Raw genomic sequence first — 18,876 nt, forward strand, 5'->3', positions numbered from 1 at the left:
CATCCCTTCATCCTATAATTGAAAATAACTTATGTTTATGGATGCGTTTACTACGGGCCAAATACTGTCACAGGTGTCTTACATGTATTAACTCATTTATGCAGAGAAATCTGAGAGATTGATAACATTATTTCACTTTATTCAGGGAACTAAGATTCAGAAAGGTCAAATAACTTGCTCAAAGTTACGTAACTCATGAAAGGCAGAGCCAAGATTCAGACCCAGCTGTGGTGCTCCAGAGTTCCTGCCTTTTTTTTTTTTTCTTTTTTTTTTCTGGAGACTTACTCTCGCTCTGTCACCCAGGCTGGAGTACAGTGGTGCGACCTCACCTTACTGCAACCTCTGCCCCCTAGGTTCAAGTGGTTCTCATGACTCAGCCTCCCAAGCAGCTGGGATTACAGGTGCCCCACCACTATGCCTGGCTAATTTTTTTTTTTTGAGACAGAGTCTCACTCTGTCACCCAGGCTGGAGTGCAGGTTGCACGATCTCCGTTCACTTGTACGTCTGCGTCCTGGGTTCAAGCGATTCTCTTGCCTCAGCCTCCTGAGTAGCTGGGATTACAGGTGTCCGCCCCTACGCCGAGCTAATTTTTTTGTATTTTTAGTAGATGTGGGGTTTCACCATGTTTGCCAACCTGGTCTCGAACTCCTGACCTCGTGATTCACCTGCCTCGGCCTCCGCAAGTGCTGGGATTACAGGCATAAGCTACCACACCTGGCCAATTTTTTTTTTTTTTTTTTGTATTTTTAGTAGAGACAGGGTTTTACCGTGTTAGCCAGGCTGGTCTGGATCTCCTGACCTCAAGCTATCCACCCGCCTCAGGCTCCCAAAGTGCTGGGATTACAGGCATGAGCCACTGCATCCAGCCAGTTCCTGCTTTTAACCACTGTACTACTCAGCTATGAGAAAATGCAGCACTTAAGATGGTGAGATTATTTCCCCTAGGAATAATTGTTAAATTTAACATTAAGTTGATTTCCCCCCTTTATTTTAAACCAGTTCTGTTTAAGCATCTAAAATTCCCATTGATTAAGTGTGAGGTAATTGTGTCTTCTCCAAATAGTAATTTGTCATCCAAATTAACATAATTGAAAGAGGTTCATAATATAATTTGTACAGACTCATATATAACTGCCTCTTTTATAAGAATGTTAGAGAAAATATGGCCGGGTGCGGTAGCTCACGCCTGTAATCCCAGTACTTTGGGAGGCGGAGGCGGGCGGATCACGAGGTCAGAAGATCGAGACCATCCTGGCTAACACAGTGAAACCCCGTCTCTACTAAAAATACAAAAATAAAAATAAAAAAAAAAGCCAGGCGCGGTGGCGGGCGCCTGTAGTCCCTGCTACTCGGGAGGCAGAGGCAGGAGAATGGCGTGAACCCAGGAAGCGGAGCTTGCAGTGAGCCGAGATCGCGCCACTGCACTCCAGCCTGGACGACAAAGCGAGACTCTTGTCAAAAAAAAAAAACAAAAGAAAACAAAAGAATGTTAGAGAAAATATAACCTTACATTTTGACATATATGGTATATAAGCCAAATCAATTCGTGCCGATTTGATGGGATAGTTGCGCTATTTCTGAAACAACTGCTGGTCACTAGGCACTGTACTGGGCTGTTGACATATTACCTAGTTTTGTTTTCTCTGAAACTCTGTAAGGAAAGTAGCATTGTTCTAGTTTTGTAGATGAATCAATTCAGGCTCAGAGAGTGTGAGAAACTTGTCTAGCACAATATAGAGCCTGGGGCAGTGGAGTTGAGATTGAACCTTTGTGTAGCCATCGCTAAAGCTTCTGCTCTGTGGATGCCACCACATGGCCTCACTGGGCATACAGAACTGGGTTCAGAAGCCCCTGACTTGGAGCACGTGGCCACTGGATAGCCCCTGTCCGCTGGCTCCTGCAGTCCTTCCCGCTTCCTTTCATTTCTCTGCTTTCTTGCCGAGTCTGGCAGGACTTTTGGCTGCAAACAACAGAAATTCCTGTAGCCAGTTTAAGCAGAAAGGGATGTATTAAAGGCTCTTGGTTAGGTGGTTCACAGACGTTCTGGGAAGAACCAAGAGTCAGTCTTGGATGTGATGGAGCCAGGAAAAGAGCCAAACCACACCATGGGTCTGTTCTAGCAGAAAAATCATACTGTCTCTGCTGGCTGCTGAGTCCCCAGGAGCTGAGGGAATGCACGTCAGGACTGCGCTTCTCTTCTGCTGTGCTCCTCAGAAGGCCTGGATCGCAACAGGTGACCTTACTGCCTCTGTCACTCATGCTACATCCAGGTTATACTGGGATGCTTCTGATTGGTGGAAATAAGCTCACATGCCTGTGCTCTGGCTGCAATGGAATATGGTGGTTTCACATTTTCTGCTAAATGGAGATTGAGTGACTCAGTCTACAGCATCTGCTATACTTAATCCACCCTGGTCCCGGCCCCAGCCCCAGCCTCGGCTCTACTACACAATGACCAGACAGTGTCTTAGTCCATTTGTGCTACTATAACAAATACCATAAATGAGATGGCTTATAAGTAACAGAAATTTATTTCCCATAGTCTAGAGGCTGGGAAGTCCAAGATCCAGGCATTAGCTGATTCAGTGTCTGGTGAAGGTCTGCTTTCTGGTTTGTAGATGGTGCCTTCTTGCTGGGTCTTCATATGGTGGAAGAGGCCAGGCAGTTCTCTAGGGTCTCTTTCATAAGGAGACGAATCCCACTCAGGAGCGCTCCTCCTTCATGACCTTATCGCTTCCCAAGGGCCCCACCTCCTAATATCGTACTTTGGAGGCCAGGGTGGGCCTCCCAAAATTTGTATGCTAAAATCCTAACCCTCAAGGGGTTTCCTCCAATTTTGGAGGAACACAAGGATTCAGACCATAACAGATGGGTATCCCATTTGTGCCTCATTCTCTAGTGCTTTGGTGGATACAAACTGAATTGATTGATTGACATTTCTGTGCTTGTCTAAGTGTAACCAAACCCCCCAATTCACACGCTAGAGAAGGCTCGCCTTGTTCTATTTCTTCTCCTGTAGCTGACACGGCTAACAGTGGGACTAACATGAGGGTCCAAAGTGAAAAAACTGCTCAGCCACTCAAAGGAAACCCACTCCATGGAAGTCTTTCTCTAGCATGATGGTACTTTCTGAAATTACGTTTTGTTTTTGGTGGAGGAAGGCTTTATTCTGAAGTCTGGTATACTATTTGGAGTTCATAGGGTGAGGAACATAACCTTCCATTCCCACGTTTCTCTCTGAAGTTCAGGCTTTCATCTGCTGGATCCCACATGCTGAGTGCAAGGATAACAAATGTACCCAGTGAACAAAAGTTTAGCATCTTTTTTTAATATGAAAAACATTGCATCCTTCTTTTAGGGTACAGGTTTTCGGTTGCTTTTGAGAAAAGCATCACATGTAGGTCCAAGATCTGAAAATAAAGGAGACTTGAAGAAAATATGTTGATTAGAAGAATAGTATCAGGCCAGATGTGGTGGCTCATGCTTATAATCCCAGCACTTTGGAAGGCTGAGGCGGGTGGATTGCTTGAGGTCAGGAGTTCAAGACCAGCCTGGCCAATATGGCAAAACCTTGAGCATGGTGGCACATGCCTGTAGTCCCAGCCACTCAGGAGGCTGAGGCACAACAATTGCTTGAACCCGGGAGATAGAGGTTGTAGTGAGCTGAGATCACACCACTGCGCTCCAGCCTGGACAACAGAGTGAAATCTTCGAAGAAAAAAAAAATAGTATCAAAGGGAAAGAAACACGAAACTAAGATTTAGCCCCCACGGTCTCTATTACTGACTGAGGACTTAAGGCAAATTGAATCCATATCTCTGATTAGTTATCTAGTTCGTACAACTGAAAAATACAAAGGTTAAGACCCTAAGAGTTACTATAAGAACCGTACAGACTCTGGATGCAGTGTCTGATTCATACTATTATAATGTTAACCTCTGAGCATTTCTGGAAACCATGATCCTACTGGGTGGGGCCATTCCCCGTGGCTCTTGCTGCCAGCGTGGGTTTCTGTCTTTCTTACTTTGGTAATCACATGGGTAGTTTACGTCATCAGGTGGATAAGCAGGTCAAAGTTGAAGGGGGAAAAACCAAATCTGTTTCTTTAACACCATTGTTCACTATGGCTAGGGTTTAGAGCTTACACAATATTAGAAATAGAGTCATGAAAGATTTTAGTTTGCATTTTTCTGGTAATCTTGAAGTCTTGATTTTGCCAGAGGCTTGCAATTTATGTATTAATTTTCCTTCAAGGTTCATTTAGCAGCCAGCGGAGGAACATTTGCATTTTAATTGGGTCATTCTCCAACCTCTCCCCTACCCCCAGCATACTCTCTCTACTGCTAAAAGCTAGAGCCAGATGTCACTCCCTGCCTCTGGGTGACAGGAATGTCAGTGTCTGTAACTCTTCAGTGGCTACCAACCCAACCTCAGTGTGCCCCAATGAACTTCTCCAGTGCCACGTGATCCCAGAATTAAAGAGCTCATGAAATTCTCCGCTCAAGTGGCACATGCCTACATGACTCCAAAACATTAAAACTTGGAGGTTTTTCCAAAATTAAAATGACTAAGTAAAATAAAGTTTATTGCATTGTCATTCCAGTAAGTCATACGCAAGGTTCTGATCCTGGCTGGGCGTGGTGGCTCACGCCCATAATCCCAGTACTTTGGGGGGCTTAGGCGGGTAGATCACAATGTCAGGAGTTCAAGACCAGCCTGGCCAAGACGGTGAAACCCTGTCTCTACTAAAAAGGCAAAAATTAGCCAGGCATGGTGGTGGACACCTTAATATCAGCTACTCGGGAGGCTGAGGCAGAGAATTGTTTGAACCCGAGAGGCAGAGGTTTGTAGTGAGCCAAGATTGCCGAGATTGCGCTGCTGCACTCTAGCCTGGGTGACAGAGTGAGACTCCATCTCACAAAGAAAAAAAAAAAAAAAGATTCTGATCCTAACACAGGGATCTCATTTTGAAAAGGAGAAGTTTAGGAGTAGATGGAACATGTCTCAGAGGACAACTTTGAAACTTTTCGGAGGACAAATGTCAATGTGGGAAAGGGTACCCCAGTGATATCTGGTGCCAGTGCTAATGCCATTTTCTTAGATGATGAAATGGAGACAAGAATTCAATGACGCCGGGCGCGATGGCTCACACCTGTAATCCCAGCACTTTGGGAGGCCGAGGCGGGCGGATCACAAGGTCAGGAGATCGAGACCACGGTGAAACCCCGTCTCTACTAAAAATACAAAAAATTAGCCGGGCGCAGTGGCGGGCGCCTGTAGTCCCAGTTACTAGGGAGGCTGAGGCAGGAGAATGGTGTGAACCCAGGAGGCGGAGCTTGCAGTGAGCCGAGATCGCGCCACCGTACTCCAGCCTGGTGGACAGAGTGAGACTCCGTCTCAAAAAAAAAAAAGAATTCAATGACAAAGGTTGTTTTTGTTCCAGGTGGTGGTCTATTGAAATTGAGGCTATGCCGTGTACAGGACTGCTCCTTAACACAGAATTGACATAGAAAGCTGGTGAAGCAAACCTAAATTCAGGCTTAGCAACCTCAGTAATTCTGACATGTGCTCGTACAGGAGTGGAGGTAGCATGAAATATTTACAGTGAGTCTGGCAGGGATTAGTGTGTACAGAGGTTAAGTTCAGCAAAATGTAGGGGGTAGGGAAAGCCTGAAGTAGTGAAAATGTACCTAGTTGTCCCTGTGAGAGAGGCAAAGTTTTAGAGTTGAATTCCTATTTTTAGAAGCTGTGAGGGGTCTTCATTGGATACCGTTACTTTCTAAACAACAGGGTATGTTGGGTGTTGCCAGAACTCTGCAGTGCTGCAAAGGTAGTGCTCTGGGATCAGAGAGCACTACCCTCCCGATGCCTGCGTTCCAATTGGAGAAGCATCCCTCACTTGAAATCCCCACATGTTATTAGATTGCCACGGTGACATCCAGGCAAAAAAATGATGAACCTGTGGCATCTACACTTGGCCCTTCCTATCAGATTCAGCCTCGTGGCCCCTAGATTCTGTTGATTCCCCAGTTAACCAGTTACGGACCTTCTGTGCTAGGGGGTGTTCTCCAGAGACGGCAAACCCTGAGGCCAGGAGTCTCCTCTATTCCTTGCTACTTGTGCTCTGGGCTCTTGACCAAAAGAACCATCTTTGTCCAGAAGCAGGTAAACTCTCCAGGAAAGCCCTGCTGTGTCCCCAGGAGAAGGGCATTTCTGGGTTTGGCAGAAAACACCCTAAAGGCTGGCAAGCTTACCATTTGCTCTAGATACAGGCCAGAGAGTTTCAAAGACCCAGGGCCCAGAATGTGAGAGAAGGGAATTCTGATTTGTGTGTGTTAATTTTTTTTCACTCACTCACTCTTCGTAGAGACAAATACTTCTCTTTTCAGGTCTGTTTTTGTAAAACAGATGAAAGGACCAGTAGTATGCAAATAGGTTAATATCCACTTGGCCTTTCTATCTGAGCCCAGTCCTGATTTCATTCTGTCCATGGGGAAAACTTCCTTTTTACAGTGCACCTTCAGAGCAGAGCTTTGTTTTGAAATCCTTTATTCGGAGCCTTTTGTTTTTAAGAATTTATTGGAGATTGGCTTGGCAGGGACTCCAAGTGTCAGCTTGTATGTGTGTTGGGGGAACAGCGGGATAGAGAATGTTGGGTAGGGGCCCCATATGCGTTCCTGATGATTGTAGGTGCTCATGAGGTCTAAAGACTGAATCTGTGGGAGGTAAACAACTGTTTTTTGTTTTGTTTTGTTTTTAATGCTGGAATTTATTTTTCCATCTTGTTTTTCCTCCCAGACATTTTCTAGCTGCAGAACACTGTGTTTACAAAACAAAAAGCCTCCATCATTAGTCCATCCTGGAGTAAGGCATTGGTGTCTGTGTTGGTGGCTTTGGTTGTCCTGCCCGGAGCAGGTTCATTTCCCACGGCGTCATTCAGAGACAGTTGGCTGTATCCAAGGGTTGGCTTCCCTACTTCAGTTGCATTTGCATAGGGCAGGCTCAGCTACTCCAGGGGAGGGTACACTTGCGGGCCCAAAGTCAGGTATAGAGGCCTGGTTCTACTCCCACTGGGTCCCCGATTGCCCTTGAGCAAGGGTTGAATGACAATGCCTGTTCATCTTTTGGTTGCTTCATACCTGGAGCGCTGGCTGTCCCAGCCCAGCAAGTGAGGCCGGGTGAGCTAGGTGTGGTGTTCTTGTGCCTTCTGGTACCTTCTGATGTCCCAATTCAGGTGCATCTATTTTTAGATTGGTCTTACCCTGGCTCAAGTGTCACTTTTGCAAGACTGTGACCTTGCACGTGTTCAGCTGTTTTCTTCATGGATCCCTGGGTGTTCCTTGATTTTAACTCTTTGGAGGCCTTGTGCTCTGCATAGAGCCAGTGCAAAAACCCCTTGCTTAGCTGTTCCTGAGCAAGGGCATCTCGTCTAGCTAGAGATAAAAATTAGTGTCCAGATGCCTGGGGAAGAGAGGGGGCTTACAGGCTTGATGGGACAGTTCACTTGAGTGAGTGTGAGCCTCTTACCAGCATCCATCTGGTTTTAGTGAGAGCCCTCTGCTAACTGTCATCATGACAAGCCCAGTTTGTGTGAAACTGTTTATAAACTCCATAAAACCATGTGCAAATGTGGGGAACTTAGGCTGGCATGAGTGGGAGGAGGCCAATGGGGGACAGGCACTACCTCTTAAACAAGGGCGAGGACACAGTATCTTGCCACACAAAATGGAGGAAACCAGATGGAGATGGCAAGGAAAACGGGGTCAGCCGGTTGAAGGGTTTAGTGGCCACGGTCAGGAGTTTGCACTGGATCCAGAAAACCCTTGGGAGCCACAGGATTGGGACGATTATTGCATCTGACACTTGTCAGGTAGAGAATATTGTAAACTTGTGACCAAGGAGAGTTAAGAAGGAAATAAAAAGTGAGATCTGGATGGGCGCAGAGGCTCACGTCTACAATCCCAGCGCTTTGGGAGGCCAAGGTGGGAGGATTGCTTGAGGCCAGCCTGGGCAACAAGGCAAAACCCTGTCGCTACAAAAGATACCAAACTTATCCTGACATGGGTGCCTGCAGTCCCAGCTACTGAGGAGGCTGAGGCAGGAGCATCACTTGAGCCCAGGAGGTTGAGGCTGCAGTGAGCCATGTTCATACCACTGCACTCCAGCTTGTGTGACAGAGTGAGACCCTTTCTCAAAAATAAACATTAAATATCCCTTTCCATTGAAGGATGTATAGAAATAAAGAAATTCTGGAAGGATTTCCCAAGAGCTCAGAGTAGACGTGCCTGTGAGACTTGTATTAGTCTGTTCTCACACTGCTCTAAAGACATACCTGAAACTGGGTAATTTCTAAAGAAAAGAGGTTTAATAGGCCCACAGTTCCGCAGGCTGTACAGACTTCTGCCTTTTTTTTTTTTTTTTTTTAATTTATTTTTACTATTTTTTTTTATTTTTTTGAGATGGAGTCTTGCTCTGTTGCCCAGGCTGGAGTGCAATGGCAGGATCTCAGCTCACTGCAAGCTCTGCCTCCCGGGTTCAAGCAGTTCTGTCTCAGCCTCCCGAGTAGATGGGACTACAGGTGTGTGCCCCACACCCAGCTAATTTTCTATTTTTAGTAGAGATGGAGTTTCACCATGTTGGCCAGGCTGGCCTCAAACTCGTGACCTCAGGTGAGCCACCGTGCTTGGCCAGGCTTCTGCTTCTGGGGAGGCCTCAGGAAACTTACAATCATGGCAGAAGGTGAAGGGGAAGCAGGCATATCTTAAATGGCCGGAACAGGAGCCAGAGAGCAAAGGGAGAGGTGCCTCACTCTTTTATAACAACCAGATTTCATGAGAACTCACTATCATGAGAACAGCAAGGGGGACATCCACCCCCATGATCCTGTCACCTCCCACCAGGTCCCTCCTCCAACACTGGGGATTAAAATTTACATAACATTTGGGTGGGGACACAAATCCAAACCATATCAAGACTGAAGAGGAGTCCCTTGGGGAAAGGAAAGGCATTGAGCTGGGTGAAAGGTCACTGGCATGTTCCATTGGAGATGTCAGTTCCTTACATAAGACACAGAACCAACTAGGGTGAACCAGAGTTCCTGGGATTGAAAAGTGAAGACAGAGAAAGAACCATCTGGAAATCATTCATGGGCATCATTTTGGGCACTTCAGAATTCTCCCTTGAGGTTTACTATAGTCAGCAAATGGAAAGGACAGAAAAAGACGCCTGGGGTTCTGACTGTCTCAGGGATAACCTTTCTTTTTAAATAGTGTGTCTAATCATGCTAGTTTAAGCCTCTCTTTTGATTTTTAGGGTAGCCTTAATCATTACAATTCTTTTATCTTCCATTAGACTTGGCCCATCCCTGGCCAGGAAATAATTTGGAAAATAAAAGCGATGAAGCTCGTAGCACTTCAGAGGAGGAAAGTTCAGTTCCCTTCTGAGTGGAAGCCCAATATCTCGTTGAAGGCACCGGAACTTAGCCAGCAAGATGACCAGGAGGCTTTCTGTGCTACTCCAAGAGTGGGTGTTTTGTGTAGCTTTTCCAGGGGAATCCTGGGTGGCGTGTGGTTCCTGGCTTCCTCCTCTTGTCAAGTAACTAGTGGCCTGATTGGAGCTGGCAGCCCCTTTGGGAACCGCTGAATGCTGACTTCTGAGTCTTTTAACACGGCTGTGCACTGAGCTCTCTGTTTTCATTTCCCACTTTCCCCTTTGTCACTTTCAATTAAACCAGGACAAGCTATGTATAATTTGGTTAGTGATGTAAATAAGCCAAAACAGCAGAAAGATTGAAATGTGAAGAAACTGGTAGAGGAGTGAGTAGGTTTTACTGGAAAGTCACTGTAACCACAGCTTGACAGATGCCCACTGTGTGGCTGGCACTGAGATGATCTAAAGCACTGTCTCTCGATTTTCGCAAAACCTCTGCAGCTATATTGCACATTTTCATGTGAGGAAACTGAGGCATAGAAACATTTAGTTATTATTCATATGGCTAGTGAGCAGGAATGCTAAGTTTAGCCCCATAGTTGTTTAACTGAAGCTGATTGTCTTGTCTTTGGTTTTTTTTTTTTTCTTTTTGAGACGGAGTATCGCCCAGGCTGGACTGCAGTGGTGTGATCTTGGCTCACTGCAACCTCTGCCTCCTGGGTTCGAGCGATTCTCCTGCCTCAGCCTCCCTAGTAGCTGGGATTACAGGCACACACCACCATGCCCAGCTAATTTTTGTATTTTTAGTAGAGATAGGGTTTCACCATGTTGGCCAGGCTGGTCTCGAACTCCTGACCACAGGTGATCTGCCCGCCTTGGCCTCCCAAGGTGCTGGGACTCAGGCATGAGCCACGGCGCCCGACCATCTTTCTCTCTTTTTTAAGACTTAATATTTTTTAGGGCAGGTTTAAGTTCACAGCAAAATTGATTTAAAAAAAAAAAAAAAAAAAGGCCAGGCACGGTAGCTCACACCTGTAATCCGGGCTATAGGGGAAACTGAGACAGGAAGATCATTTGCGGGCGGTTGAGTCCAGCCTGGGAAATATAGTAAAACCTGTCTCTAGAAAACTTTTTTTTTTTTTTTAAATGAACCAGGCCTGGTGGTGCGTGCCTGTAGTCTCGGCTGCCTGGGAGGATGAGGCAGGAGGACTGCTTGAGCCAAGGTCTTGGAGGCTGCAGTTGCTATGATTGTGTCACTGCACTCTGGACTGGGTGACAGAGCAAGACCAAGCCTCTTAAAAAAAGTTTTTTTCAGGTCAGGGGCTTTGGGAGGCTAAAGTGGGTAGCTTGCTTGCGCTCAGGAGTTCGAGACCAGCCTGGGCAACATGGTGAAACCATGTCTCTACCAGAAATACAAAAGTTAGCCAGGCATAGTGGCACACACCTATAATCCCTGCTACTCGGGAGGCTGAGGTGGGAGAATTGCTGGATCCCAGGAAGTTGAGGCTACAGTGAGCTATGATGCACTACTGCATTCCAGCCTTGGTGACAGAGCAAGACCCAGTTTCAAAAATAATAAATATAAATAAATAAAAATTTTTTTCTGAGCAAAAAATAGAGATTTCCTATATATCTTCTTTCCCCACACATGTACAGCCTCCCCCATGATCAGCGCCCCCAACTGGAGTGGTTCATTTGTTAGAATTGATGCACCTCCGTTGACATCTTATAATCACCCAGTGTCCACAGTGTACATTAGGGTTCACTCTTAGCCAGGCACAGTGGCTCACACCTATAATCTGGGCTATAGGGGAGACTGAGACAGGAAGATTACTTGCGGGTGGTGGAGACCAGCCTGGGAAATATAGTAAAACCTGTCTCTAAAAAACAATTTTTTTTAAACAAACCAGGCGTTGGTGGTGTGTGTAATGATACACCAAATGTATAATGACATGTATCTATCATTATCATACAGAGTAGTTTCACTGCCCTAAAAGTCCTCTGTGCCCATTTTTCCGTTTTTTCCTCCGGCGCTTGGCACCCATGGATCTTTTTACTGTCTCTGTAATTTTGCCTTTTCCAGAATGTCATATAGTCAGAATCATACCACAGATAGCCCCTTCAGATTTGGCTGCTTTCACTTAGTAACAAGTCTTTAAGTTTCCTTCATGTCTTTATTCCTTGGTAGCTCATTTCTTTTCAGCACCATGTAATACTCCATTGTCTGCATGTGCCGCAGTGTATTTGTCTAGTCACCTCCTCAAGGACATCTCGGCCATTTCCAAGTTTTGGCAGTTCTGAATGAAGCTGCTGTAAACATCCCTGTGCTCAGTGTCTTTTCACAAAACATTCTGTCCCCCTCAAGAGGTTTCATGGAGGACTCGCTTAGATCCTCTATGACAAATGGGACATAGTCAAAGCCTGGTGCCAGAGAAGAAAGAACATAGGATTTGTTATCAGGCAGGCCTGACTTGGTTGGGAGTTTGAATCCCAACTCTCCTCCATCTGTGATTAAAATCCTCAGTATTCTCTGCCATTAACGTACAGTGCTCTACGAAGCATTTAGCCTTCTGTGGGCACGATGAAATTCACGTGTGAACTATGGTCAAATGGTTGTACAGCTAAAGAAAATTTTGAAGCTCTTGAGGCCGGGGTGCAGTGGCTCATGCCTCTAATCCCAGCACTATGGGAGGCCAAGGCAGGTGGATCACTTGAGCTCAGGAGTTTGAGAACAGCCTAGGCAGCATAGTGAAATCCTTGTCTCTTCCAAAAGTACAAAAAAAAAAAAAAAAAAAGTTAGCTGGGTGTGCTGGCCCACCCCTGCGGTCCCGGGTACTCAGGAGGCTGAGGCAGGAGGATCACTTGAGCTCATGGGGCAGAAGTTGCAGTGAACCGAGATTGTGCCACTGCACTCCCATCTGGGTGACAGAGTGAGACCCCCATCTCAAAAAAAAATTTTTTTTTGAAGCTCTTGAGCCCAATATCTTTTCTTACAGAGTCTGATATTCTTGCTACTTACTTAGATTATGTAGGCTTTTTGCAAACTTTTTCTCGTAGGTCGTAAAAAATTTAAGCTTTAGTTGGTCAGTGCTGGGAGGATTACACTTTCTTAGTTAAATACAAACCAGAGAGACTTTGCCCTAGTGCCCGCCCTCCTCTGAGGTACTAGAGGTACTAGAAGTTCCACACTTTGGCTTCTGTTCTTACTGCCGGAATTTGCATTGTTACAGGACAGCCAGGCACATTCTTGTGTCTTTTGTTTTCGAGCTGTTTTAGATAGAGTTTAAGACCTGGAAGTCACCATTGCCTGATTCCCATGGGAAATCTTCTCCAATTATTTAGAGAAAATTCTTCTTGTGGGAAAAAAGGGGGGAAACAAATAACTGATTGTTTAGAGGGTCATAGAAAGAAATTTCCATATATGACCCAACTTCCTTGCCAATGTTTCGGAAAGCTGTGGTTTTGTGAGTCAAGTTCCTACTACCACAGAACGGACGTGATTCCAAGAGACGGTTCTTCATGGTAAAGATGAGAAACACCTTGAAAGTACAGCTCTGAGTCCAGACATGTCATTGAGCATCATGTGGCTTTTGATAGATTTCTTCCTCCACAGGCTTTGCTCTTACTCCTCCCCACTTGAATGAAATACTTACATATATATATATGTGTATTATATATATATATATTTTTAATCATAATGGAGACTTAGTAAGCTTAAGGGCCTGGTTTTTGTTTTTGTTTTGTTTTTAAGGGGAATTATTTTGAGATCTGGAATTTACACCCTGAATGCAGTACATTTTTAAAACTGAGCGTCACTGGGAACTAAACATTGCTACTCTTAAGCTTACAGAAGAGCAGAGGGAGACAAGGAAGGAAGGGGTTGACTAGCCACAGAAACTACTCTTGAAAGACACACCTTTCCAGTTCAAAGAAGCTTTACTAGCTTCTTTCTTTCTTTCTTTCTTTTTTTTTTTTTTTTTTGTTGGGTTGGGGTTTTGTTTTCCTACCAGGCTGGAGGGCAGTGGCTTGATCTGGGCTTGCTGCAACCTATGCCTCCTGGGCTCAAGCGACTCTCCTGCCTCAGCCTCCTGAGTAGCTGGGACCACAGGCATGCACGTCCAGGCCCAGCTGATTTTTGTATTTTTAGTAGAGGTGCGATTTCACCATGTTGGCCATGTTGGTCTTGAACTCCTGACCTCTAGTGATCCACCCACCTTGGCCTCCCAAAGCGTTGGGATTACAGGTGTGAGCCACCATGCCCAGCTCTTCACTAGCCCTTCTAAAATGTGCTTGCAGGCCAGGCGTGGTGGCTCATGCCTGTAATCCCAGCACTTCGGGAGGCCGAGGTGGGTGGATCACCTGAGATCAGGAGTTCAAGACCAGCCTGGCCAACGTGGTGAAACCCCGTCTCTACTAAAAATACAAGAAATTAGCTGGGCTTGGTGGTGGGCACCTGTAATCCCAGCTACTCAGGAGACTGAGGCAGGAGAGTTGCTTGAGCCCAGGAGGCATAGGTTGCAGGAGGCAGAGGTTACAGTGAGCTGAGATTACACCATTGTACTCCAGCCTGGGCAACAAGAGTGAAACTCCGTCTCAAAAATAAATAAATAAAAATAAAAATAAAATGCACTTGCAGATGAGTCACAGTTGCATGGGGTATTTGTCGAATGTACACTCTGACAGGTGCCTGGAGAAGCACAACATCAGTGACTGCCCTTGACCACTTCAGCACACTGGCTAGAGTCAAGCTTCAAGCTTATTCCCCTGTTGAATGAGAAGAATACCAGATTCCTGTCTCCTTCTGACCCACCTGGGGTGCACCTCCACACTCTTGGCGTTAAGATGCACCACACTCAGAGGAGTCATTAGGGAGGAAACAGCCACATCACCTTGAGTTTCTGAAAATCAAATGAATGGCAATGCTTTCACTGACAATGACATTTCAGTGCAATAAAGTACAAAGAGTTGGAGCTTCCAAACTCTCCCCACAGTTCCAAGCTCTCCCCACAGTCTTAGTGGAATTGCGATGGGCCCTTGATCGGCTGGTCCAGTTCATGTGCTCCAGGTAGCATGGGCAGCAGTCTGAACCCAAACCCACCTGGCTTGCAGTCCTTCCCAGAATGCCTGTTCCACAAGCCTGCCATTCGGCTTGTTCTCCCCACTGCGCGGTGCCAGTTAGTTGGGCTGAGCTAGAATGCAGTTGTCTCCAGATACGGCTACTGTGAGGAGTAGCCCACTTTTCTTTTGTCCACGATGGGGAGAAGCTTGGAACTTGGGCCAATGTCAAGAGCAAGAAACCAGCTTTGAGGCTTTCCTGAAGACCCACTTCCTATGAAAAATCACTCTTGATTCCCCCAGCCCATGGTGATAGGTCCCTGTGGAAACTCTGGAGTCCTTACTGCCTTTATCCATCGCTTCATGTTTGGTGTGCGTTGCCTTGTAGTGGGAATCTTTTCATCTGGATACTCTTCATCTTCCCAGCAAGTTGATGTAGCGCATGTGCTTAGAGGAGACCCTTGTTAATTACTTGTCTGATTCTGGTCTTGAGAGATAGCTGATCTCATGGACACTAGCAGGATCACACCCCAAAGCTTTAAAGAAACGTCTTTAGGGATTCTTAGAAAAATTGATTTCTTAGAGCTCCCAGAGCCTTGAGAGGCATTAGACAGAATTCTTGAGCTGAAATTGGCTGGTGATGTTGGCTCAGAAAATTCCTTATTTCCTCTGCCCAGTAGAGTGTGTGTTGTCACCAACTTTTGGAGCCTGTCCCTGGGGTCTTCATGTCTGTGGCAGGATTCCTGGGAATGAGTTCAAGTCCTGGTGGAGCTGGATTGAGTTTCCAGAACCAAAATTGTCTCCATTTCTGTGAAGAAAGAAAACTCAAAGGATTGATTGGGCTGACAAGCCAGGCCGGAAAATGGGGACTTGAGCAGTTAGGTATGTCCTTCAATGACTGGCAGGAGGGTGTAAGGGGCCAAGGAGGCACAAATGCCTTTAAGTGAGGGCATGGAAAGTCATCCTAAGCAAAAAGAACAAAGCCAGAAGCATCACATTACCTGATTTCAGACTATACATAAGTCTGTAATAACTAAAACAGCATGGTACTGGTACAAAAACAGGCACACAAACCAATGGAACAGAATAGAGAACCCAGAAATAATGCCACACATCTATAGCCATCTGATGTTCCACAAAGTTAACAGAAACAATGAAGAAAGTACTGTCTGTTTAATAAATGGTGCTGGGATAGCTGGTTAGCCATATGCAGAAGAATGAAACTGGACCCCTACCTTTTACCATCTTCAAAAATTAACTCATCATGGACTAAATATTTAAATGTAAATCCTCAAACAATCCTAGAAGAAAACCTAGGAAACATCATTCTGAACATTGGCCTTGGAAAAGAATTTATGGCTAAGTCCTCAAAAGCAGTCACATCAAAACCAAAAATTGACAAGTGAGACCTAATTAAAGAGGAGCTAGTCAGGTGCAGTGGCTCACGCCTGTAATCAACACTTTGGGAGGCTGAGGCGGGCGAATCACAAGGTCAGGAGATCGAGACCATCCTGGCTAACACAGTGAAACCCCGTCTCTACTAAAAATACAAAAAATTAGCCGGGCGTGGTGGTGGACGCCTGTAGTCCCAGCTACTCAGGAGGCTGAGGCAGGAGAATGGCGTGAACCCAGGAGGCGGAGCTTGCAGTGAGCCGAGATCGCGCCACTGCACTCCAGTCTGGGCAACAGAGCCAGACTCCGTCTCAAAAACAAACAAAAGAGAGCTTCTGCACAGCTAAAGAAATTATCCACAGAGTAAACAGACAACCCATGGAATGGGATAAAATATTTGCAAACTCTGTTTTCAACAAAGGTCTATAGTATCTATAATCTACAAGGAACTTAAACTAGCCAACAAGCAAAAAACAGATAACCCAATTACAAAGTGGACCAAAGACAGGAAGAGATTTCTCAAGGAAGACATACAAGTGGCCAGCAAACATGAGAAAAAGCTCAACATCGCTTATCACCAGAAAAGTGCAAATTAAAACTACCATGAGATGCCATCTCACACCAATGGCAGTTATTTATGAAGTCAAGTGCCTCACGTCTATAATCCTAGCATTTTTTGGAGACTCAGCTGGGAGGATCTTTCGAGGCCAAGAGTTCAAGACCAGCCTAGGAAACGCATAGCAAGACCCTGTCTCAATAGAAAGTTAAAAAAAAATTAGCCAGGCATGGTGGCATGTTCCTATAATCCAGCTACTTAGGAGGCTGTGGCAGGGGATCCCTTGAGCCCAGGAGTTTGAGGCTAAAGAGAGCTATATGATTGTGCCACTGTGCCCCAGCCTGGGCAACGGAGTAAGAACCTGTCTCTTAAAAAAAAAAAAAAAAGAAAAGCCAGGCTGGGCATGATGGCTTACGCCTGTAATCTCAGCACTTTGGGAGACCAAGACAGGTGGATCACCTGAGGTCAGGAGTTCGAGACCAGCCTGGCCAACATGGCGAAACCCCGTCTCTACTAAAAATACAAAATTAGCCGGGCGTGGTGGTGCGTGCCTGTACTCCCACCTACTCCGGAGACTGAGGCAGGAGAATTGCTTGAACCTGGGAGGCAGAGGTTGCAGTGAGCTGAGATTGTGCCACTGCTCTCCAGCCTGGGCAACAAGGTAGAAACTCAGTCTCAAAAAAAAAAAAAAAAAAAAAAAGTAAATGCTAAAAAAATAACAGATGCTAGAGAGGCTTTGGAGAAAAGCGAATGCTTATACACTGTTGGTGTGAATGTAAGTTAGGCCACTGTGGAAAGCTGTTTGGAGATTTCTCAAAGAACTTACAACTACCATTCAACCTAGCAATTCTGTACTAGGTATATACCTGAAAGAAAACAAATCATTCTGTTAAAAAGACATAGGCACTTTATGTTCATCGCAGTACTATCTATTCACAATAGCGAAGACATGGAATCAACCTATGTGCCCATTAATGTTAGATTGGATAAACACAATGTGGTATATATATGCCGTGAAATATGACACAGCCATAAAAAAGAATGGAATCATGTCTTCTGCAACAACATAGATGCGGCTGGAGGCCATTATCCTAAACAAATTAACACAGGAACAGAAAACTAAATACTACGTATTATTCTTACAGGTGGGAGCTAAACATTGGGTATTCATGGACATAAATATGGCAACAGTAGATGCTAGAGACTACTAGAGGGGTCAGGGCCCAGGGTTGAAAAATGTACCATGCTTAGTACCTGGGTGACAGGATCAGTTGTACTCTATACCTCAGCATCACACAATATATCCAGGTAACCAACCTGCGTATATGCCCCTGGATCTAAAATAAAAGTAGAAATTCTTAAAAAGTTAAATCTAAAATAATAAAACATAGTACCATGTTGCATCATGGGGGAGAAGAAAAGTGAGGGCATGGGCTGGTCCAGCTCTTTCTGGTAGAATGTGTCAGATTGTTTGGTACTTATAAAAACCTTCTGCTATTTTGTCTTTTTGGTGGTGTTTGTTTGTTTGAGACAGGGTCTCACTCTGTCACCCAGGCTGGAGTGCAATGGCACTGTTTTGGCTCACTGCAACCGTTGCCTCCCAGGCTCAAGTGATTCTCCTGCTTCAGCCTCCCAAGTAGCTGGGATTACAGGTGCCTGCTACCACACCCAGCTAATTTTTGTATTTTTTAGTAGAGACGGGGTTTCACCATGTTGGCCAGGCTGGTCTTGAACTCCTGACCTCAGGTGGTCCACCTGCCTCCGCCTCCCAAAGTGCTGGCATTAACAAGCGTGATCCACCACACCTGGCCTCCTGCTACTTTGAAGTTAGACTCTCCTTGCCTGAAGTGACTGGCCCTTCCATCTAGCTCCAGAAGTTCTATGCTTATCTTTCTCAATGGACCTAATACTCATTAATGGACCTTAATTTTAAAAACTAGCCAGAGGTGACCCATGGGCCTAAGAGACGTGTGCCCTTGTCTAAGACCCAAGTCACTGGGCCACACCGACGTGCACTTGCTCTCCAGCTGTACCCCCATTTCACAGGGGTCAGAGTCTTGCTCTGTTACCCAGGCTGGAGTGCAATGAATGGCTCGATCTCGGCTCACTGCAAGCTCCGCCTCCCAGGTTCATTTCCTTCCTCTGTCTCCACCCAAGATGGCTCCTTCCTGAAGAAAACCAGGCCATTTCAGTATGCCTACCCTCACTGAGATGAGGGGACAAGACACGAGGCTGAGAATATGTGAGAAGGAGAGAACAGGTCTCTGCCTGAGGGATGGGGTCTGAGTTAAGGTGAGCTGGGACTTTTCTGCACACAAATGGAAGTTTAAATTGAGACTATGCTGAAGGGGAGTGCAAATCAAACAGCTAAGGAGAGTGCTTGAGTATTTCACAAAGTCTTCAGAGCGCTGCTTCCCTAAATGTTAAAATATTTCGCTATAAA

General features: G+C 45.6%; 1 protein-coding gene across 1 annotated transcript in view; it reads left to right on the forward strand.

The window, feature by feature from the left end:
* Positions 1-18,876, forward strand: part of PDZD2 (PDZ domain containing 2) — a 324,103-nt gene that overhangs the window by 114,432 nt on the left and 190,795 nt on the right. The gene's annotated exons all lie outside the window — the stretch shown is intronic.

The sequence above is a fragment of the Piliocolobus tephrosceles genome, chromosome 4 (assembly GCF_002776525.5).
Source record: "Piliocolobus tephrosceles isolate RC106 chromosome 4, ASM277652v3, whole genome shotgun sequence".
NCBI classification, from domain to species: domain Eukaryota; kingdom Metazoa; phylum Chordata; class Mammalia; order Primates; family Cercopithecidae; genus Piliocolobus; species Piliocolobus tephrosceles.